The following is a 25086-nucleotide window of genomic DNA, read 5'->3' as shown; positions in this document are numbered from 1 at the left end:
AAGTACTAGGTGTCAATCCTGCTTCCTGTGCCAGTTCACATACTGACATGGAGAGAGTGTGTACATCAAAAAGTGGTATACCAAGCTACCACACAAGTCTGTTAGAATTTGCAGGGTCCCCAGCTGCCAAATATCACAGATTGTTCTAACTGTAGGATAACTGCCATCATCTCTTGATGTTTGTGCGTTTCTGACATACCTTTCCCACACATCTCCAGCACTTCACAGCTCTCCAATGTGTACTTTCTATGCAAAGTCTAAGGAGTCTGTTGTGAAGATTAGAGTCCCTGGCTCAACTCAGAAAGGCAATCAATCCCAGGTTCAGTGAGATATATCACAGTCAACATGCAAGTTTCTTCTTTTCAAGGTAGGAAAGGGATGATGGCATACACAGAATGTGCATGCTGCACTACCAGATTCTGAAACTGCAGCTTCTACATGTGTAGCCTTGCCAAGTTAAATCAGTTCAATTTCTCTAAGTCATTTGGGTTTCTAATACCATGATGAGAAAGGACCCCATTCCCAAGTCAGAGTATGATTAAAGTTCACGAAATTAGTGTTGTTTCAATATTTGATGTTGGCCAGAAATGCTCTTCACAGCACCCGCAATGTGTCAGAAATGGCTCCTCCTGCAATTCATATAGAGGAACATGTATCAGTAACATATCCATGTAGGACTGCAAATTCTTTTTATAAGACCCATTGCTCCTACTACTACTATTGGAACTGTCTGGGCATTCTTCTTACACACTGCTCTCAATTCTGCCAGTAAATCCTGGTATTTTATGACTTTGTCTCTCTCTCTCTGTACACAAGACAATGAAGTCATTGGGAGTGTCAGTTTCAGTGAGCAATGCTACTTTTGTCTTCTTTTCATGGACTACTATATCTGTTTTTCTCACATCTATTTTTTAAACTGTTGGTAATGGGGATCCCATGTGATATAAAACTTCATTTTCTATAATGCTTTGTAGCTCATGTTTCCAGTGCTTCTCAGCTACTTCAATATTATAATGTTTAGACAATCCACAATGAAACAGTCCTTCTGCCATTAGTGTATTGCAACCAGCAACAAGATGTGCGACTACTTCCAATTTTGTTTTATAAAACCTGCATTTGTCTTTCTCCCACATGTTCAATGAACTTTGTAAACCAACATGTACGTCTGTCCACTATAATGCTTCTGCCAAGCCAGATGACTTCACTGCTTATTCGCCTCATGTTTTAAAACTTCCACTATGTTTGACCTTGTGAGGTCAGCAGATTAGTATGCAGTCCTACAACTGTAGATCTGTACATGTAATCAGTTTCGAGGAGCCCCATACTTCGTTCAACGCGGGGAACAAATAATCTTGTAAAAATCAGTGTATGCCCACATTATTTGATGAGCATAAAACATTTTTCTCGTTTCCCTGACCAAGTGATCCCTCTCCCTGAGACTCCAAAGAAACTTCTGGCAGAACCTCCGGCTCCACCGAGCCCTCTAAAGAACCGACGTCCGGGACAGACGGTTCTTCCAACCTAGGCTTTGCTGCTTTGTCCTTGCGCTTTTTAGACGAAGCGGGCGTCTGAGCATCCGACGGCATTTTATAATTACAACGCTTCCCAAAAACTAACCTGGCACAGTCTAATCTTTAATCTCTGGATCCGACCGACCGGCACTTGCGAACAGCTTCTGCTTCGGGCGCCACGCGGCAAGAAAGACTGAGGAAAATGGCGTCGGCTGATGCCTTTATACCCGAAGACCAACAGAGATGACGTCGGGTGAAGTGCGACATCAGCCGAAGCCAGACCCGGACTTTGGAATCCGGCCGACTGAAGGGCTGCCTGACGACAGGACAACCCAGTTGTTATGACTGCAGATGCATCCATGAAGGACATCAGCTCCGACATCTAGGAACAGTATTAATTTTAGTCCTTTAAAATATTCCTAAATTTTATTTGCATTTGTTCATGTTTTATCATTAATTAATTAAATTCCTAAATATTTATACACTCCCTCTTGCTCAACTTTTTTTTATAGGTTCATTAGGTAGGTAAACTAGGCTATCGCCCAAGACATTCCTGTCCCAGACTGGTACATGTCCTGCAGATTTCCTGCTTTAAAAATGTTGCTTTTTTACATTTAGAGACCAAAATTACATTCCTATGTCATCTGAGAAAGTTTGACCACTTGCAGTTGTGCTTCAGTTCCTCATCTGACAAGCTATACAGGTTTAAATCATCCACAAAAATATGAGAAGTCTTTACACTTGGTTGTTTTCTGGGAGCCAAATTGTAGCCATGACCTAATCTGTTAAGTAGACAGCTTAACAGGTTAAGGGCAAGACAACAGAACAGAGGGGCAAAAGTCACCCTAGACTATCCCCCTTTGTATTTTTATTCCTGGAATAATAATTTGTTCTTTATCATGGCTTAACTCAAAACTGTTTTATGGTTGCTGTAATATAAATTGTTCTGTATGGGTGTATCTTATACACACGTAAGCATCTTATCCATGAATGTGGGATGCTGTCAAATACTTTTTTTTGTAGTCTATTCATGCCATCCTTGAATTATTTCTCTTTTTACAATTCTCCTTTATGACTATTTAACAAAAAATGCTCCCTTGCTCCATATGACATTAATTTGCTAACCTTTTGTTCTATTGCCATGATTGAGTTTTCTTCTAAATAAGTATAAACTCTGTCAGCATAAGTTCCAGTATACAGTTTATACATTGCCAGAAGGCAAGTTATTGGTCTGTACTTTTTAGGATAGCTTAAGGTCCTCTCTTAAAGAGGAGTACTGTTTTTCCTGTTAATCAAGTTGGCATCTGTTCAGGATGCGCAAATAATTAGTGCTTACTCATGGCTAAATCTTCATGTAAAGACGTTAATACTTTTAGCCAGAAGTCAGGTACTGCATCTGGGCCTGGGGTTTTCCGATTATGAGCTTTTCTTAATTTTGTTTCAATTTCTCTAGCCGTTATTTCATCCCATTTCACATCCTGTACATCTGAACTACTTATTCCTTTCTTTTATCTCTTCTATCCATTCAGCATATTTGTTTTGTTCTGCAGGATCTTCATAGATATTTCTACAAAATGTGTGTTTATTTCTTTTTTTTTTTGGGGGGGGGGGTTCAATTTTTACCTTGTTTCTGAATTTTCTATAAAATTTTTTGGTCATTAATAAAATGCTTATTTTGTACTTCTTTATTTATCTGCATATATTCTAAGATTTTCTGCCTGTGTTGATATACTTAATTACTTGCAACAGTGTACAATAGAGCCTGATCTGCTCTGACACTGCATGTTCCTTTTATCAGGTCTTTCAAAGTATTTTTGTTTATCTGCTAGCGTTGTCGCCTCACAGTAAGACACTGACCGGTTCAACTCTCAGCTAGAGCGTCTTCTGCATGGAGACATGCGTGAATAGGCATACCTTCATTGAAGGTTGTGCGTTAGGGCTGGTTACGCAGCACGTAAAAATCAACTGCCAATCATTAGAGGACCGGAGTTCCGCTGTGGCGACCTCGAACCGGGAAAAGCCGAAAGACACAACTGTTCCCTCTTTTGTACTCTTCTACCAGTGAAATTTCTTGTCTTAATTGCCTTGTAGTTTTCTCTATTTGATACTTCCATGATGGTTATTTGATTTTTCCCCATTCCTTTCCCTTACTGCCCTGTTTTTTTTTTTTTTTGGTAAGACCATCTGTTATTAATTCAGCTGCACAGTAATGTATCCTATTTACTTCTGTTATATCACATGAATTTCCATGAAGAGTCCTAAATTACTGTGTTCGTTTGTTTTATCAAACTTTTAACAGTTTGGGTTTTATTGACTTTCTGCAGTCTATTTTTTCATCTTAACATGTTTATCCATCTCTACTACATCAAACAGCTTTCCTTGTATAATTTTCTTCTAAACTGAGGGAAAGTACAGTTGAGTACACTTACCATAAATGTAGATGCTATTCACTGTTGCAGTTATCACATTTGGGTTATCCCTGCCAGGGTAGCTCTCGGCCGGTCCGAATACCAGAGACTTAGTATTTCTGCATCGGTTGCTGTCACTCGAGGACAGACGTCAGGTCATCAGTAGTATGAAGTAAGGCACCCGACACCATTACATATCAGTTTTTCTTGCCCTAACCTGTCAGGAGCCCCCAAGTAGGACTCCAGGTTCTGGTGAAAAGAACCCCACCAGTGGAAAATAAATACCAATATGTCCCTTGTAAGGAAAGGAGAACAACAAGTTAGAAAGGTAATAAAAGGAGAAAGAGAAGACAGGGGGATGGAGGGAGGGAAACCAGGACTGCAACAGTGAATACACTAACATCTATATTTATGTTAAGTGTACACAACTGTACTATGTTCTTCGTGTTTCACTGTTGCATTCATCACATTTGGGTCGATTCCCAAAGCTGAGGAAAAGGGTGGAGGCAGTCAATGAAACTAGGGGCTGGCTAGGATGCCCTGCAAGACTGCAGAGGCAAACCCTGCAACCCTGCCCTGGATTTGGAGAAAAGGGGCAGGTGGTCATGCTTGGTAAAAGTGTGAACAGGATGTCCCTGGTGGGGACTCCGAGGAAAGCTGCAGAGGTGGAGGCTGCTCTGGTGAACTGTGTCCCAACCCCCTTGGAGGGAGGCTTTCCACATTGTTTGTAGCAGAAATGGATGCAGTGCGCTATCCATTTGGAAATGGTTTGTTTGGAGATGGCTTTGCCTTCTGTCGCTGTAGTAAAGCTAACAACTGATCAGACTTTTTGAAGGATTTAGTCATGTCTAGATAGAATCTGAGCTGTCTGTGCACATCTAGAAAGTGAAGAATCCTTTCCCCCTTGATTTGGGGGTTGGGAAAAAAGGTGGGCAAATGAATGGATTGGTTGAGAGCCACACTGGACACCACCTTGGGTATGAAGGATAGGTTAGTTCTGAGGGATACCCTGTCTGCATGGAAGATGATGAGTTCGACATACAGGAGTGCCTGCAGCTCAGAGACACTTCTGGCTTAAGTTATGGCCAGAAGAAATGCTGTCTTCCAGGAGAGAAATTTTAGCTCCGCAGAAGAAGCTGGTTCGAAAGGGCGCAGGGTGAGCTTTTCCAATATAAAGGTAAGGTCCCAAACTGGTGTTGGTACCCTTCTGGGTGGCCTCAAGTTGCTAGCCCCTCTTAGGAACTGTTTGATCAAAGGGTGTGAGAGAAGAGGCTGCTCAGAGGGAAAATTAGCAGAAAAAGCAGAGGCATGAATTTTAAGAGAGAAAGAGGGGCCACTGTGCAGTAGGTCAGCTAAGTAATCCAGGAAGAGAGGGAGGGCTGTGCTATATTGGCTCGCTTAGCCTGGATCCAGGTGCAGAACCTTTTCCATTTATCAGCATAAGACTTTCTGGTACTAGGAAGTTTGGCCTCACGAATAACATCCAGAACCTTTTTACTGAGGTTGGTAGATTGGTTCGGGGTTAGGGAATAAGCCAAGCTGCCAAACTGAGTGTCTGCAATTGGGGATGCATGAATTCCCCTTCCCTCAGGGTCAGGAGGTTTGGAATCTGAGGAAGATGCCATGGGGACAGCGAGGACAGGCTGTGCAGCAAGGGGTACCAGTGCTGCCAGGGCCAGTCTGGAGCTATAAGAATGGTCCTTGGTTTTTCCTCACTTATTTTGAGTGGTACCCTGGGAATGAGAGGTAGGGGAGAAAAGGCATAGACTGATAGACTGACCCAGGGGAAGGACAGGGCATCCACTTTCCAAGCCATGCAGTGATGGTCCCTGGTGCAGAATTTGCCGAGTTGATGGTTGGTGTGGGAGGCAAAAAGGTCAACCTTCGGGGTTCCCCATTTGAGTTATTAGGGTGAAGGTACTTCTGCTGAGTTGCCACTTGTGTGGGTCCAGAAAATATCTACTTAATTGGTCTGCTAGAGAATTGAGAGAGCATGGTAAGAATTGTGCTAACAGGTGTGGTTGCATGGCAGAGGCTGTGTACCAAACGGTCAAGGCCAGCCTGCACAGAGGATAGAAGTGAGGCCCTCCCTGCTTGTTGATGTACCACATCACAGTGGTGTTGTCTGTTTTGATCAGGAGAGCCCCTGGAGAAAGAAGGGGCTTGAAAGCTATCAAGGCATACTGCACAGCCATCCACTCTTTTTGACTGATGTGCAGAAGGATTTGCTGAGGGTTCCATTGGCCCTGTATACACCTGCTGTCCAGGTGTGCACCCCAAGCATAGTCTAATGTGCTGTGGTGGGGGTGGGGAGAAAGGCATTCCCTTGTTCTGGGAGCATGCTGTTGCCCACCAAAGAAAATCTTTTCTGAGGGAAGGAATTATAGGTAGAAGAGTTTCCAGGTCTTGAGAGTGCCTGGCACCAGAGGCTCTTTAGGTACCACTTAAGTTTCCTCGTACGCAGTCTGGCATATGGAATGAGTAGAATGCAAGATGCCTTGAACCGCAGAGCTTGCAGGATCTTCCTTCAGGTTAGCTGGGGCCTGGTGGCTAGTTCAGAGAAGTAGGCTGTCAGGAAAATTTGCTTCTCTGGAGTAAGGTATGCCATCTGGGAAACTGTGTCCAGACTTGCTCCCAGGAAGATAATCTTTTGGGTGGGCACCTATTTGGATTTCTTTTCGTTGATTGTGGAGGTTAGTAGGGTCTTTACAAAGACCAGGCACTTGAGCAGCTTCTCCTGCCTGTCTGCCTGAATAAGGCAGTCATCTAAGTATGGGTAAATCTTAATATTTCTTTGTCTGCAAAAAGCAATGGCTGGAGCCAAACATTTTGTGAAAACTCAGAGCAGTAGATAAGCCAAAGGGAAGCACAGAGAACTGAAAGTGTGGAGATCCTGCCCTGAAGCGTAGGTATTTCCTGCAGGATTCCTGGATAGGAATGTGGAGGTAGGCCTCTTTTAGATCTAGGGTGGCTAGCCAAGTGTCCTTGGAAAGCATGGGTAGCGGTTGCTGGAGGGTGAGCATTTTTAATTTTGGGTTCACCAAGAAGGTGTTTAGAATGGATAGATCGATGATGGGACGGGCCAGGTGCCCTCTTTTCTGGGCACCAGAAAAAGTCTGGTGTAGAAACCTTGGCCTATCTGTTCTGCAGGACCGTGCTCTACTGCCCTCAGACAGAGCAGGGAAAGGATTTGCTTTTGAGCCTCTGCCCACTGACTTGGTGGTAAATCTGGGAACCCTTTTCGGGTTGGAAGGAAAATTTGTATCCCTGAGACACAATATTTAGAACCCAGTGGTCCTTGGTAATGGTGGCCCAGGTGCTTAAGTGAAATGAGAGTTTTTCTCATAGGGGTAAGTGAAGTTGGGCAGAGGGAGATGGTGGAGGAGGAGAGTCCTGAGTTCTTACAATAAGGGGGTGACTTAGAACTCACTGGTTTTGAAGTGGAGGTAGTCCACTGCTTAGATCTCTGCATTCCCTGGGGCTGCTGTTTGGGGTTCTGCTTCCAAAGGGCCTAGGCTGGGTCTGTTTACTGGGAGCAGGAAAGGACCAGTGTTTGGAGGGACAATGCTTGGTGAACCTTGGGGGCTGGACCTGCAAGAAAACCTTAACTGTTTGCATAGATTTTGCTTTTTCTTTCACCTTTAAGACGTCTTCTGCCTTAGTGCCAAATAAATTAACTTTGTGCAAAGGGGCATCCAACAATTTAGATTTGACAAGATCTGGCAGGGGCTGTTCCTTAAGCCATGCATGCCTTCTAATGACAGATCCAGTGACTGCTGCCCTGCAAGAAGCTTCTAGGGCGTCAAAACCACAGTGCAAAGTGCGTTAGTTATTTGACTTGCAAAATGCATTAATTCTTTTTAGATTCTGCTCAAGCAGGAAAGGAAGACATTTTTTGTTTAAGGAGTTCCAAGGTATGTTGCAGAAATTTCAGCATATGGAACTGGCAATTTAGTGTGCTGATAGCAAGAGTAGCTGAGGTGTATACTTTCTTTTACCCTATCTGTCCAATGCTCGAGAATCCCTGTCTGAGGGGGTGGGATTCTTAGAAAAGGTTGCTTTAATCCCTTCTGGCCCTTGAGAAATGACCTCAGGGTCAGCTGTAGGATTTTTAAAAAGATATTTGTGCGAGTCAGGGACTCTATAATACTGGTCTGGTTTTCTGGGAGCAGGAGGAAGGAGGTCAGGAGTTAAGCTGGATTTGAGGAAAACATCTTCTGCAACATCCAGGACTGGGAGGATGGCCAAGGGTCTGTGCTGTGGAAGATCTAGGAATTCCCCGAGTCTCTTTTTAGACTGAGGGTAGTAGTGACTCTCCCATTGGAAATGCTCCCTTAAGGTATTCAGGGTTTCCCCAAACTAAAAATCCTCTGGGGAGGAGAGGCTCAAGGAATGGAATCCTCTGCATCAGAATCCTCATAAGTAGAGAGGGGTTGCATATCTTCATATTCAGATGCATCAGAGTCAGAGTCTTGTTCAGACAAAACTACAGGGGACAGATCTCTTTTCCTTTTGGAGGGGGTAAGCTTGGCTTCCTCTGATCAGCATGATAAGGTCTTCCGCTGTTTTAAGCATTTGAGACTGAGGCAAGGTAGCAGGCGCCAGAGAGTGGATTGTCTGTTTCTTGGGTGTGGTTCGTACCCTGGGCCTAAGAAACTCAGTAGTTTTAGAAAGAACGGCAGTCGCAAAAGAAAACGTTGGTTTGTGTTGAGATTCGGTAGTGCGAAGGACTTCCTCGGAAGCTGGTGCCTGCTCAGCGGCTCTAGACCCATCCAAGGTTGAGACAACCGCAGGATCCTTGGTCAAAGAAGAGTTTTGCGGCATACAGGACTCCGAAAGGGTTACGGCAGCGGCCTGCGAATAAACAGAAGAGGGCATCAGGGGCTGCGAAAGTACCTCACTGAGTACAGGAGAACTGACTACTAGCTTAACGGAAGCGTCGTCGGTAGGTTTATACCTGTGCGGTCTCTGTCTATCTTTACATTTTTTCAGATCATCTGGTGTCAGATGGCTTACCAAAGCCATATCAGAATTTGTGGACGATAAGCGAAAATATCTGGTTATAATAAGGGCCTGACGACGGACAGTTCTGACATTGAACACAGCAGAGAAGCAACAACGAGGGACACAGTGGTCTGGGCCTAAAGTGACGCAGTAAGTCGAAGTCTCGGTGTGGTATTTGTTTTCCACAGGCGAGACAATTATTAACTTTTCCTGACATTGCTTAGTGCAAGAAAAAAAGGATCCCCAACAGGGTACTTAGGTTCAGAGGACTTCAACTTCAATTCGGTAGACAAAAAAAGTACAGTTTTGTACCTACCATAAATGTAGATGTTAGAATGTAAACACTGCTGCAGTCATTACACTTGGGTTATCCTGCCGTCAGGCGGTTCCCCAGTCAGCCTGAATTCAAAAGTCTTGGTCCAGCGTCGGTTGCCGTCGCCTCCTCTCTGATGTCAGTGCGACAGGGGCATACAAGATGCAGCCGACGCCATTTTCTTCAGTTTTTCTTGCCCCAGATGTCAGGTGTCCCCACATAGGTAGGCAATTCAAATTGCTATTAAAACATACGTAAGAAAAGCAATCAACTTACAGTTACCAGCAAATACTCCCCATAGGTAGTAAGGGTAGAAGGCATAGGTACGTACCAGCAAGTAAGAGGGGAAGGAGGGAGGGAGGGTAACCTGGACTGCAGCAGTGTTTACACTCTAACATCTACATTTATGGTAGGTACAAAACTGTACTATGTTCATCGTGTTACACTGATGCAGTCATTACACTTGGGTGGAATCCCAAAACTGAGGTAGGGAGGCTGGTTCTATAAGGCATTAGGGGTGGCTATAAGGCCCTGCAGCACAGCAGTGGTGAAGCCAGCTCTGGATTTGGAGTATAAAGGCACATGGTAATGCTTGGTGAAGATATGCACAAAACTCCATGTTGCTGCTTCCAAAATAAATATCCTTGGTAGGTACTCCTCTGAGGTAGGCAGTTCAAGTGGCTGTTGCCCTGGAGTGAGACCTAATGCTGCTAGGTACAGGTTTCCATTGGGGAGTATCCATTTTGAGATGGTCTGTTTTGAAATGGCTTTTCCCTGTGCTCCTGCAGCATATGCTACCAATAATTGCTCAGATTTTCTGAAAGCTTTGGTTTTGTCCAAGAAGAAGCGTAACTGCCTGTGAATGTCCAAAGAATGTAGTAGTCTCTCCCCTTTGTTCTGTGGTTTTGGATAGAAAGTTGGCAAGTGAATAGTTTGGTTTAGAGCCACACTTGATACCACCTTTGGCATAAACGTAGGGTTAGTTCTTAAAGACACCCTGTCCTGGTGGAAAATGAGGAAAGGTTCCACTGCCATTAGTGCCTGTAATTCTGAAACTCTTCGTGCTGAGGTTATTGCCAGTAGCAGAGCAGTTTTCCAAGAGATGTATTTTAATTCTGCTGTGTTAGCTGTCTCAAAAGGAGGTAAAGTTAATTTTTCCAAAACAAAGTTGAGGTCCCAAGTTGGGGTAGGTGCTCTACGGGGCGGTCTTAGGTTTTTAGCCCCTTTGAGGTATTGTTTGAGCAAAGGATTAGAAACAATTGGTGGATCCGTGTTGCAATGAGCAGAAATAGCTGAAGCGTGGATCTTGATGGATGAAAAGGAGAGGCCCATGTCAAGCATCTCAGTTAAATATTGAAGTATCTGAGGAATGTTTGGGACAAGAGGGTCAAGGCTGTGCACCTGGTTCCAGGCACAGAATCTCTTCCATTTATCCGAGTAGGCTTTCCTGGTGCTAGGCCTTCTGGCCTCCATATGGACATCCACAACAGCTTAGGAGAGAGGCATTGCTTGCTTGACTAAGGAATTTTCCATGCAGCTAGGTTTAAGGTCTTTAGCTGGCTGTGAAGTATTTGATTGTTGTTTCGTGTCAGCAAATGTGGGATTTGAGGCAAAATCCAGGGTGGTTCTTGTGCTAAGCTCTTTAAGATTGGGTACCAGTGCTGGCGTGGCCAGTCTGGTGTAATCAGGATCATCTTTGTCTCTTCTTGCCTGGCTTTTATGAGTACCTTTGGAAGGAGAGGTAAAGGAGGGAAAGCGTATACTTGCAGGTTTTTCCAGCTGAATGAGAGGGCATCCACTTTCCATGCTTGTGGATGGTAACTCCTTGTGCAGAATTTCTGAAGCTGGCAGTTCATTGGGGATGCAAACAGATCTATGTCCAGGCTCCACCATTTTTGGATTCAATTCACACTCGTGAGGATCCATGATGTTTCTGCTTAGGTCGTCTGCCGGTGTGTTTTTCTCTCCTGGCAGGAATTGTGCTTGCAGATGAACTTGGTAGTCTAGAGCTGTGTTCCACAAGGTCATGGCTGGTCTGCAGAGGGGGTAGGAGTGTGTGCCCCCTTGCTTGTTTAAGCACCACATAACTGTGGTGTTGTCTGTCTTTAGTAGTAGTTGTGCTGGAAGCAGCAGGTCCTTGAAAGCTATACGTGCATTTTGTACAGCTGGCATCTCTTTTTGATTGATGTGAAGATGCCTTTGCTCTGTGGACCACTCGCCCCGAATACATTTTCCTGCCATGTGTGCTCCCCAGGCGTAATCCGATGCATCTGTTGTCAGTGTTTGCCTGGCTGTGGGTTGAGTAAAAAGCTGTCTCTTGTTGAGGTGACAAGCTTGAGCCCACCATTGAAACTCCTGTTGAAGGCAAGGAATTAGTGGTATAACTGTTTCCAAACTTTGACAGTGTTGAGACCATTGTAGTTTCCTCATATGCAGTCTGGCATATGGAATTAGTAGTATGTAAGATGCCATGTAGCCCAAGGCCTGCAGAATTTTTCTTTCAGGGAGTTGGGTCTTTGTTGCCATCAATTGAAAGTATTGAGTCAGTTGTCCTTGCTTGTCTGACCATTGGCCCATCTGGGCCATGTGTTCAAGCTGGCACCCAGGAATATTATCTGTTGTGAGGACACTAGTTTTGATTTGTTTTCGTGTATTGTGTACCCCAGGCAGCTTAACTTTTTTAAGAATGCCAGATGCTTTAGAAGAATGCCCTTGTTCTCTGCTTGAATCAGGCAGTTGTCCAGGTATGGATAAATTTGAATGCTTTTTTGCCTGCAAAATGCACTTACTGGTGCCAGGCACTTTGTGAAGACCCTGTGCGCAGTAGATAAGCCAAAGGGCAGTGCAGAGAATTGATAGTGCATTGAACCAGCTAGAAATCTGAGGTATCTTCTGCAGTTTTGTCTGATAGGGACATGCAGGTATGCCTCCTTGAGGTCCAAAGTCACAAGCCAAGCTTTCTTGCCCAGCATGGGAAGAAGCTGCTGTAGTGTCAACATTTTGAATTTCGGAACATCCAGGTAAGTGTTTAGAGAAGAAAGATCCAGAATGGGTCTCCAGGCTTTGCCCTTTCTGGGAACCAGGAAGAGTCTTGAATAAAATCCTTGTCCTTGCTCTTGTGGTGGTACCTTTTGAATAGCTCTCATGTCCATGAGTGCTGTAATTTGTTTTTGAGCCTCTGCCCATTGATTTGGTGGCAGATTTGGCATTCCTTTTAACCTTGGCAAAGTGTGAAAGTAGAACCTGTAACCTTGAGATACAATGTTGAGATCCCATTTGTCTTTGATGATGCAATGCCAATTGTGATAGAAAAGTGCCAGTTTTCCTCCTAAGGGGGCTGCCAAGAGAGCTGTTTGGCAGCTGTAGTGGGAAGTCACTCAGGCTGCTTTTTATAAGGTTGTGGCTGGTCTTCCCCTTCTTTCTGGCCTGGTGTACCCCATTGTCGAGGCCTGTAAGGACCTTGTGCTTGACCTCTACCTCTTGGATGTCTGTATCTGCCTCTGAGGTCTGTCTGGGACTGGAAAGGACCAATTTCTGCTAAAACGAGGAGGTTGAACCTGTAAGAAATCCTTCACTGTTTGCATAGATTTTGCCTTATTCTCCATCTTCTTTAATACCGCCTCTGCCTTAACTCCAAACACATCCCGCTGCAAAGGTGCATCGAATAATTTTGCCTTAACATAACGTATGTTCTTTTAACCAAGCATGCCTTCTAATGACAGAGCCTGTAACTGCTGCTCTACAGGAGGCCTCTAAGGAATCAAACCCACATTGCAAAGTAGGTTTTCCCACTTGTTCAACTGCATGCAATAAATCCTGCATTTCTTTAAAATTAGGAGGATCTGCATCTGGAAGCATCTTTTGTTTCAACTGAGACATCAAAAATTGCTGATATTTTAGCATGTGAAACTGGCAATTTAAGGCTCTCATTGCTAGAGTTGCAGACGTATATACTTTCTTTCCCCATCTGTCTAATGCTCTGGAATCTCTGTCAGAGGGGACTGGGTTTTTTTCTGATGAGGCCTTAATCCCTTTGGGTCCCTGAGAAATAGTTTCAGGGTCAGCAACAGGGCTTTTTTACAGAAATTTGTGAGAGTCAGAGACTCTGCAATATCTATCAGGTTTAACTGGGGCTGGAGGTAAGGAGTCCGGGTTTAAGCTGGATTCAGTGTACACATCACCCACAATATCCAACACTGGCGGAACAGCAAGGGGTCAGTGTTGAGGCAATAAAAGGAAGTCTCTGTGCCCTTTCTTGGATTCTGAGTAATCCTGGCCTTCCCAATGGAAATGCTCACTTCACGGTATGTAAGGTCTCCTCAAAGGAGAAGTCCTCAGGCGGAGAGGCTGATGGAATTTATTCCTCAGCATCATAATCCTCATAAAGGGGTAAGGAATATACTAGGTCTGAGGAGGAATATGGAGAAATGGACACCTGGTCGGAAGATTCATAGTCTGCATCCTGTCTGGGCCTTTTATCAGGAGGGGGATGGGACCCCCTAATCAGGGTGATTAGGTTTTCGGCCATTTTGAGCATTTGTTTCTTAGGCATGGAAGCCTGTCCTGGAGAATGATGCATCTGTTTCTTTGTTTTTAAGGGGGCCTTAGACTTAGCAGAGGGTTTAATGGTTAACTGGGTAGGTCTGAAGACACCCTCTGAGACTGTGGACTGCTCAGCTACTTCGGTTCCCTCAGAAGGCTTAGTTTTGGTAGGCTGAAAACAAAGAGCGTCCGAAGGCCCAGCCAGCTCCACGTAGGAGTTGGAGGCAGTCTGTGGTTCTGTGGAAGCGGTCATCAGGGGCTGCGTAGGCCCTTGCTGAAAACTGGAGAACCGGCCTAGAAGAGGCCTCATAGTCAGTTTTGGGTCTCTGATGCCTGTCCTTGTCTTTGCGCTTTTTATGTAATCCGGTCATCGGAAGTTCCGACGGCATGGTGTAATTGAATTTTCTGCCAAAATAATTTCGGGCAAAATAAAACAGACATTTAATAGTGCGCTTGGTAAACCTAGCACAAAACAGACAACCAGTGACGTTGTGGTCTGGGCCTAGGCATGGAGTACAATAGGAGTGGAAATCCTTATGAAGTATTTGCTTCACACAAGAAATACAGTTAACTTTTACTGACATCGGTCTGAGGCAAGAAAAAGGTTTCCCCAACGGGGTACTTAGCTTTGTAGAAGACTTCGGTTCTGGATTCGGAAAGAAAATCTCGGGAGTCGGCCGACCGGCACTTGCGAACTGCTTCTGCTTCGGACACCGCTCGGCAAGAAAGACTGAAGAAAATGGTGTCAGCTGCATCTTATATACCCCTGTCGCACTTACGTCAGGGAGGAGGCAACAGCAACTGACGCCGGACCAAGACTTTGGAACTCAGGCCGACTGTGGAACCACCTGACAGCAGGATAACCCAAGTGAAATGACTGCAGCAGTGTAACACTATGAACATCATCATGCAGCGGCCAACCAGCAACAACTTCTGCTTCAGGCTCCATGGCAAGAAAGACTGATGCAATGGTGTCGGCTACCTTACTACTGACTACCTGACGTCAGTCCTCAAGCAACAGCAAGAGACGCAGAAATACTAAGTCTCTGGTATTTGGGCCGGCCGAAGGCTACCCTGGCAGGGATAACCCAAATGTGATGACTGCAACAGTGAAACACTAAGAACGTCTTCCTGTATTCTCCATTTCCTGCAGGCATTCTACAGAAAGTTAGAAAGCATCTTCCTGTGCTATATTCTCTTCAATTTCATTCCGTGTCATCTACTGCTCTTTCATATGGGAACTCAGTGCCCTACCACTCCACGACATTGGCTGCAACTGAATTGCCATAGTTTCCTGTTCCTTTCCTTGCTGTGCAACTATAAAGAAAAATTGTGTAAAATCTTGCCATAACCATAGATGTCCTCCTCTTCCATGTTGCAGTATTCTGTACAGTTGGGTTTTCTCCTCCTGCTACCCAAACATCCGGCCAGTATACAAAAGTTTGCAGTCAATGCATGCTGCGTGGGACGTCTGACATGGCTAGCAGAGTGTGGGCCATAAAAGTGATGTCTGCGTGTACCAGACTTAAGAACGGAGCATCCCAGTTGGAACCAGTCCCGGAGAAGGTAGTGCAAGTCCTGTGCCATCCAAGAAGGGAAATGACTGATATCAGGAAGGGTAGGTGGGAGGGAATGAATACTGCAACATGGAAGAGAAGGACATCTATGGTTATGGTAAAATTTCACACAACTTTTCTATATCTTTCTATTCACATGTTGCAGTATTCTGCAGTTGGGTGAGTGCCCTAGTAGAACTCTTCAAGGATCCATGGAGGATAGCCCTAGCAAATCCAGCCCTTGACCTGGAAATCTGGTCTATTTTGTAATGCTTTGTGAAAGTGTGCACAGATGACCAAGTGGCTGCTTCAAGAATAGCGGAAGTATCCAGGCCTTTGAAGAAGGCTCCAGATGGAGCCACTGCTCTAGTGGAATGTCCTTTAAACACTACCTAGTAAGGGTATCCTGTGGTGTATGTAGCAAAAGGTAATACCCCTAGAAATCGAGGCAGAAAAATGGTTTGCTTAGTTTCTGCTTTCCCCAGGGCCCTGGGATGGAAGAAGACAAACAATTGGTCAGACTGTCTGAAGGGGCTGGTTTTATGCAGCATACAGCAGCTGCCCTAAAAGGACCATCTTCAACATTGTAACCAGATTTCATGCACTGCCTCACAACCTGGGAAATGAGATTACTTAAGTATTTCCTTTATAGAGCCCTTAATCCTTATTCCCACTACTTTCCGTCTCGGCTGATTGAGGATGAGTCCTGGAAATTTAACGTCAGCCTGGCAATTAAAAGACTTGATGGCCAAGGTGGCGGAGGGTTTTTTTTTTTTTTTCCTGGCTGCAGCCATACTAAACCCCCTGCTGGAATCTGAAGACATCTCTGCTGAATTCCCAGTATGGTTATTACACAAATGTGTATGAATGAATTATAGACTCTATAATGACAGTCAGACTTTTTTTTTCCAGAGATGAGTTGCACAAACCTCCACAAAACCATGGGCCAACTTAGAGAGACCCACAGCAATGACTCAAGTAGCAAGAGGCGGAGACCCACCCAGTGTTTTTGGGCATGTAGTTCAGCTTGTAGGCAAACAGGACATGAATGATGTCCCAGACCTTGATGCAGTCTCACTCAGCTTCCTCCTGGACAAACAGCATCAGAATATCACTCACCTCTCGACTGATGGTAACTCTAAGGTCAGTACCAGAGACCTGTGAGGTGACCCCAAGAATGACAATATGGTCAAGGCATCTGGCAATGAGCTAGAGTAGTTAAACTAGGGCTTCTAAAACAATGGTATACAAGAGCTTGGGGGGGGGTCATGAGACTCAGAAGCGATGGTATCATCTTCCGGAACCACCTTTTCTTTACACACTACTTTATTTTTCCCTAGACAAGTCAAAAGGTCCAAGGTGGAGCTAGACTAAATGTTGAATTTCTTAGAAAGGTACAAGGAATTCTGTCCCTTGTTTGTTTGATAGTCTGTTGATTGAAAAAGCAACCCTGGAGATAACTGGACATGATGTGTTCTAGGCCTAGACAAAATGCCACAAGTTGTGGAAGTCCCCATGTGCTATTTGCTTTCTACACTGGATGCAGTTAATTATTTTTGCCTTGACATGTACAATGCAAAGCTCTCCGAAAACAGTAACATGAAGGTAAGAAAATTCCCCAGCAGAATTCTTGTCTGCAAAATCTGGCTTCAAGCTGACCCAATGGATTTCTAAAGATGCTCAAAGAACTGTGGCAAGAAACAAAACAAGATGCTGACAGGTGAAGTCCCATTACACTGCCATCGTTTTGACATTAGTAGGACAGGGAGTCTACCAGGCCTGAAGGGGAAAGATGAAAGCTATAGTATTCAAGGAAGACACTAGGTTTCTGCACGCAGGAATCCCTAAAGTCAGTACTGCAACACTGAATTACAAAAAAAATAAATTGAATCCCTAAAGTCAGTACTGCAACACTGAATTAAAAAAAAAATAAATTAAAAACAAAAAAACATCAGTTAGGTTTCTCCAGCATAAAATTCATGTCCCAGAGTGGATCAGGACCCCCTCCAATCAGGAGGCCCAAGAAAAAAAAAAGGTGCTTCTCAGAAGGCCTTGTATACACTTTAAGAGATGTGATGGACAGTGAGCATCGACTATAATGAAATAATAATTATCAGCTAAAGTATTTCTAATGAATGAGTAAGGCTTATGTCAAAGTTTTCTGAGATCCTGAGAGATGAAAATGGGCAACACATCTTTTGGGAAGGTGGGAGTTCAAGTTCATGGACACCTTACAGAATGTTCCGACAGAATTGCTAAGGGAATTTTTTTTTGTTTTTACAAAGGAGATGATGCTATAAAGTTGCTGCCTTGGCTGAATATTGTGACAGAACATTTTTAGCTTATTACTAGAAACAAAAAAAGTTACACAGAAGTGGAAGTCGGGGATTATACCTGTTGTAAACAAAGTACTGAATATTATAAAGGAAACAAAATAAGTAAGAAAGTGGATCTTTAAAAGATGGAAGAAGTAATTTTCACAAAAAGATGATGCATTTGGAAACAATATACACAAACTAATGTTCAAATAAAAGGATAAAAATCTGTTGTGCCAGCCATGTTCTACTTCTGTGTCTATAGAAGATTACAGTCTTTGCTGCTAGAAAATGTAAAACAAATCTGTATGCTCTAATACAGAAAACTGAAGAAAAGAGAAACCTGTAATGAAACTACATGTATGCACAGTGCATATACATAATGGAAAGTTCGTAGTTTTTCCACTATTATTTAGGTATGTAAAACAGAAATTATGTACTTACTATAACAATGGATCCTTTCATCCTGGTCTGTCAGATACAACAGATGGGTACTGAGCCACATGTCAGATTTAATCCGACCCTAGTAATACTCCATGCCTTAGCTCCTTTAGGATTTTTGCCTTCTATAATGCCCCCTTGTCCACTAAATCAACTCGGACCAAGTTTGCTAACCAACAGGGGAGGACTATGATTTACTATAGATATACAAGAGTGATGGACAGAAAACATTCAGGACAGTCTTCCAGATCCTATAAAAGTAACAATTTGGAGGAGGGATGGAGGGAGAGACGTCATACCGGATGGACCAGAATGAAAGGATCCAGCATTATTTTAAGTACATAAAACTTTTGGTTTCTACTCATCCAGTTCATTCCATCCAACTGATGGATGAGAATACCAAGCTACATAAGATACCGTGAAGGACTGACGTTATGGATGCTATGGATCTGGGCATTTTATCCAGTTTACAGTATTTGGTAAAGGTGTGGAATGAGGACCATGTTGCTGCAAGACAAATTTCATCCACAGCAGTATTTCTGAAAAAGGTGTTAAATCTGTGAGGGACCTTGTAGAATAAGTCTTTGATTCAGCTGGTAAAGATTTTGGTCTGTGATGTATATGCAAATGAAAACAACCAGATAGCCATCCGACACTTCTTGTAGCAATTTGTTACGAGTGAAGGAGATGAACAATTGCTTACCATTTCTGAATTGTTATGAAAGAAAATAGGTAAATGTACCGGATGGTTCAACTTTTTCTCTGAAAATCTCGGGATTAAAGAAATGGTTACTTCTGAGAGATACTCTATTCTTATGGAAGATCAAATACAGAGGACTGGAAGTTAAGCTTGTAATTCTGAAATTCTATTTGCAGATGTAAAGTACACTTGGGTAAGTAATTACCTTAACAGATGTCCTACTCATCACTAAAGCAGTGTGCCAATAATGATGAGTTATCTCGCTGAAGTAAACTGACATCTTACAGGGGTACCAAAACCAAAAGAACCTTCTGGACGGTCATACAGCCAACATATGACTCAAGCCCACAGGCATACAGATACACAACTGGATATACGAATGTAAGATCCTCAATATCCGAGCCAGGAGACCTGGAGATCTACGAGGTAAACAAATAAAGGTGAGCTAGAAAGAGGGGAGCATTGAAATGGTCCCTCCTCAACCCACAAGAAGCAACTGGATAAACTTTAGAAAGTGAGAAGAAGGGTGGGAGGTAATACTGCAAAAATGATCAGTAAAAACACCTACTGTTGTGTCAAGTTCTTACAAAACTGTACTATGCCCTTCCTTAGATCACTGCTGCAGTAGTCCAATACTCATGGGCGATTCTCAAAGCTCATCAATTAGGATGGAAGGGCTAGGAACAAGGCAGCTGTCTATGAATACGGACAGCACAGACTCAGCAAAAGTTGTTCCAGATTTAGAGAAATCATCTACCCAGTAGTGTTTTGTCAAAGTATGCACAGAGAACCAAGTGGCTGCCTCAAAAATAGCCCTGGATACAATTCCTTTGTAAAAAGCCCCAGAGGAAGAAACTGCTCTAGTGGAGTGGGCCTTAACTAAAGAGAGGATAAGGATTTATCATGATGACGGTAACAAAAGGTGATAGACTTAGAAATCCAATTTCCAGTTATTTGCTTGGAGACAGGATTACTCCACTTCACTTCACTTCCTGGAATGAAACGGCTGATCCATCTTTCCAATGTCTTACGTCTTATCAAGATAAAATCTTAGCTGTCTGTGTGCATTCACAGAGTGCATTGTTTTGACAGTTTATAAAGAAAGCAGGCAGATTAATAACCTGGTGGAGAGACAACTCATTAACCACTTTAGAAATTAAGGAAAGGAAGGACCGATGCGAAGAGATAGCCTCGCCTTTTCCATAATAGTAGGGTATCAGGGTTTAAAAACGCAAACCCCCCCCTGCTAGAAGAAAGGGCTACTATCTAAACGGTTTCCCAAGTACACAAAACTTTGGAGACATAGAAGCTGCTGGTTCAAAAGGTGGCAGAATAAGTTTTTCCAAGACAAAAATTACGATCCCAAGGAGGAGGAATAACCCTCCTAGCTTCTAAAGGAATGATGCTCTTCAGAAACTGCTTTACCTCGATTCTAGAAATCGAGACGATCAAGAGGCATACAAGCAGAAAAGGCAGATAACTGTGCCTTAATAGAAGAATAGGCTAAACCTGCTTTTATGAGCTCACATATGTATAAAAGGATAATGGGAAAGTACAGTTTTGTACCTACCATAAATGTAGATGTTAGAGTGTATATACTGCTGCAGTCATCACACTTGGGGTTATCCTGCAGTCAGGCGGTCCCGCAGTCGGCCGAATCCCAAAGTCTTCGTCCGGCGTCGATTGTAGTCGCTTCTTCCCTGACGTCAGTGCGACAGGGGGATAAAAGAGGCAGCCGACGCCATTTTCTTCGTTTTTTTCTTGCCCCAGATGTCAGGTGCCCCCAACTAGGAAGGCAATACAAATAACTATGCAAAAATACCTTAGTAGATAAACAATAGTACTAGCTGTTAGCAAATATACCATATAGACATGCATCCAATAGACTTATGTACATGGAGTTATAACTAACACCCTGGTATGTAGAGGGGACGGTGGGAGGGTAACCTGGAGCAGTATATACACTCTAACATCTACATTTATGGTAGGTACAAAAGTGTACTATGTTCATAGTGTTATACTGCTGCAGTCATCACACTTGGGTTGAATGCCAAAGCTATGGATGGGTGGCTGGTACTAAACTGGGTTAGGTGAAGCTAGGATGCCCTGCAGAACTGCAGTGGCAAAACCAGCTCTGGTTTTTGAGTATAATGGAAGGTGGTAGTGCTTGGTAAAGGTGTGCACTGAACTCCAAGTAGCTGCCTCCAGAATGTCCTTGGTTGGAACCCCCCTGAGAAAGGCTGCTGAGGTTGCTGTAGCCCTGGTAGAATGGGACCCAATATTAACAGGCACTGCTTTCCCATGGTGCGAGTAGCAAAAGCGGATACAATGTGCTATCCGTTTGGAGATGGTCTGTTTTGAAATGGCCTTTCCTTGTGAACCTGCAGCATAGGATACAAAGAGTTGGTTCATTTTTCTGAAGGTCTTTGTCTTATCCAAATAGTAACATAGCTGTCTGTGAATGTCCAAAGAGTGAAGGAGTCTTTCTCCTTTATTCTGGGGGTTTGGATAAAAGGTGGGTAAATGAATGGTCTGATTCAAAGCCACACTGGATACTACCTTTGGCATAAAGGTAGGGTTAGTTCAGAAGAGACTCTGCCCTGATGGAAAATGATGAAAGGTTCCACTGCCATAAGTGCCTGTAGTTCTGAGACCCTGCGTGCTGAGGTGATAGCCAGCAACAGAGCTGTTTTCCATGACAAGTACTGTAGTTCTGCTGAGAAGGCTGGATCAAAAGGAGGCCGTGTTAATTTTTCTAAAACGAAGTTGAGGTCCCAAGCTGGCGTTGGGGTTTTTCTGGGGGGGTCTTATATTCTTAGCCCCTCTGAGAAACTGCCTTAGTAAAGGGTGTGAGAATATGAGAGGATCCGTATTATATTGAGCTGAAATGGCTGAAGCATGGATCTTAATGGATGAGAAAGAAAGGCCTTTGTGTAGCATCTCAGTTAAGTATTGCAGTATTTGAGGAATGTCTGGTATCCAAGGATTTTGGCCTTTAGCCTGGTTCCATGCACAAAATCTTTTCCATTTGTCTGAGTAAGTTTTTCTGGTGCTGGGCCTTCTGGCCTCCAAAATGACATTCAGGACGTCCTTTGAGAGAAGTGTTGATTGATAATTCAAGGTATTCTCCATGCAGCTAAATTTAAAGTCCCGAGTGACTGTGAAGGATCTGAGAGTTTTGCCAAGTCAACAGAAGTGGGAATCGAGGTAAGATCCATGGAGGGCTGTGAGTCAAGGTCCTTAGTAATGGGTACCAGTGCTGACGTGGCCAGTCCAGAGCAATGAGGATCATTTGTGGTCTCTCTGATCTGACTTTCAGTAATACCTTGGTCAAGAGAGGTAATGGTGGGAAGGCACAGACTGTCAAATGCTGTCCAACTGAATGATAGGGCGTCCACTTCCCAGGCTAGGGAATGATAAGTCCTTGTGCAAAATTGCTGTAGTTGGCAATTGTTGGGGGAGGCAAACAGATGTCTGGGCGTCCCCACCTTTGAGGTATCATTGAAAATACTTGTGGGTGTAGTCTCCACTCGTGAGAATCTGCCAAATTTCTGCTTAATTCATCTGCCAATATGTTTTCCTTTCCTGGCAGGAATTGTGCTTGCAGTTGTACTTGGTAAGTCAATGCTGTGTTCCACAAGGTCATTGCCTGTCTGCATAAAGGGTAGGAGTGTGTTCCTCCCGGTTTGTTTATGTACCACATAACTGTGGTGTTGTCTGCCCTTAGTAGTTGTCCTGGATGCAAGAGGTCCTTGAAGGCTGTCCGTGCATTTTGTACAGCTAGCATCTCCTTTTGGTTGATGTGTAGATGCATTTGTTTTGCAGATCATTTGCCCTGTATGCACTGTCCTGCCATGTGTGGTCCCCAGGCGTAGTCTGAAGAATCTGTTGTCATAGCTTGGTTTGCTGGAGGTAAGACAAAAGGAAGACCCTTGTTTATTTGACATGCTTGAGCACACCATAGGAACTCTTTTTGAAGGCAGGGAATGAGAGGTATACTTGTTTCGAGGCTGTGCCTGTGTTGAGTCCATACACTTTTCAGGTACCATTGTAATTTCCTCATATGCAGCTTTGCATGTGAAATTAGTTGAAGGCAGGATGCCATGAACCTCAATGCCTGCAGGATTTTCCTTGCAGTGAGCTGGGTAAAAGTTGCCATCTTTTTGAAGTATTGAGTCCGTTGTTTTTGTTTGTCTGGCGTGAGATAAGCCATCTGGGCCGTTGTATTTAAGCTGGCACCCAGGAATATTATGTCTTGTGAGGGTATTAGCTTTGACTTCTTTTTGCTTACTGTGTAAACTAGGCAACTTAGCAGCTTTGTTACAAATGCCAGATGCTGTAATAGAATGGCCTTGCTGTCCGCTTGGATCAGGCAGTCATCCAGATATGGATAAATTTGTATTCCTTGTTGTCTGCAGTGTGCAATTACGGATGCCAGGCATTTCGTAAATACTCTGGGCGCAGTAGATAAGCCAAAGGGCAATGCAGAGAATTGATAATGTGTTGTACCTGCCAAAAATCTGAGGTATCTTCTGCAATCTTGTCTGATAGGGACATGCAGGTATGCCTCTGAGGTCCAATGTTACCAGCCAAGACTCCTTGCCCAGCATGGGAAGAAGCTGCTGTAGTGTGAGCATTTTGAATTTGGGTACCTCCAGGTATGTGTTTAGAATTGAGAGGTCTAAAATGGGTCTCCAGGCTTTGTCCTTTCTTGGTACTAGAAATAGTCTTGAGTAAAACCTTGACCTTGCTCCTTTGTAGGTACCTTTTGAATTGCTTTCATATCCATGAGAGCTGAAATTTGCATTTGTGCCTCTGCCCATTGGTTTGGAGGCAGATTTGGCATGCCACTCATCCGTGGTAAAGTGTGAAAATGAAATCTGTAGCCTCGGGTAATAATATCCAGAACCCATTTGTCCTTTGTTATGATGCACCAATTTTGTGGAAATAGAGCCAGTTTTCCTCCCAAAGGTGCTGCCAGGGCAATTTTGCTTGGCAGGCGAAGAGGGAAGTCATTGTGTGTTTCCTGGAGGGTTGAGATCTTTCATCTCCACCTCTTTGAGTTGTTGTATTCCATTGTCTAGGCCTGAAAGAACCTTGTGGCTGGCCTCTGCCCCTTGGGCGTTTATACCTACCCCTTTGGGGTCTGTCTGATGCAGGAAAGGACCAGTTTGATGACCAGTTTCTGCTGAAACGAGGAGGTTGTACCTGTAAAAAATCTGTCTGCATAGATTTTGCCTTTTCTTCCATTTTCTTTCAAACTTCCTCTGCTTTGACACCAAACAACACATCTTTCTGCAATGGAGCATCCAATAACTTTGCTTTGACATGTTCTGGTAAGGCTTGCTCTTTTAGCCAAGTATGTCTATGTATTACAGATCCTGTGACAGCTGCTCTACATGAGGCTTCCAATGAATCAAAACCACACTAAGGCATGCTTTCCCACCTGTTCTGCTGCATGCAGCAAATCCTGCATCTCTTTGAAATCAGGTTGACCTGTCTGAGGGATCATTTTCTGCTTTAACTGTGTAATCAAGTACTGCTGGTATTTTAGCATGTGGAATTGGCAGTTTAAGGCCCTCATGGCCAAAGTGGCAGACGTATACACTTTCTTCCCCCATCTTTCTAATGCTCTGGAATTTCTTTCAGAAGGTAGTGGATTCTTAGCAGTAGAGGCCTTAACCCCTTTGGGACCCTGGGAAATGGTTTTGCGGTTTGCAACAGGGCTTTTATATAGAAACTTATGAGAATGAGAATCAGGAACTCGGTAGTATCTGTCTGGTTTAGCTGGTGCAGGAGGTAAGGAATCTGGGTTGACTCGATTTGGTGTAAACATCATCCAAAATGTCTAAAACTGGAGGAATTGCAAGGGGTCTATGCTGTGGGAGAAGAAGGAACTCACGGAGTCTTTTCTTAGAGTCAGAGTAATCTTGGTCTTCCCCAGTGGAAGTGTTCCCTCATGGTGTGTAAAGTTTCCCCAAAAGTGTAGCCTTCAGGGGGGTAGACAGAGGGAATGGACTCTTCAGCATCAGGGTCTTCATAAGGAGGGAAGGAATAATCCTGGTCCTCTGAGTTAGCTGAGGAAATGGATGCTTGGTCAGAGGAAGGATAATCTTCCTCCAGTCTAGGCCTTTTGTCAGAAGGAGGTTGTGAACCCCTGATAAGGGTAATTAAATCCTCAGCCATCTTAAGTATCTGTTTTTTAGGCATAGGGGCCTTTGGGGGGAACTGTGGACCCGGTTTCCTAACTTTTAAGGGGGTTTCAAGTTTAGCATAAGACTTAATAGAGATAGTTG

This window comes from Protopterus annectens, chromosome 6.part0, assembly GCF_019279795.1.
Source record: "Protopterus annectens isolate FY-2018-M chromosome 6.part0, PAN1.0, whole genome shotgun sequence".
Classification (NCBI taxonomy): domain Eukaryota; kingdom Metazoa; phylum Chordata; order Ceratodontiformes; family Protopteridae; genus Protopterus; species Protopterus annectens.
This window is presented reverse-complemented; position numbering follows the sequence as displayed.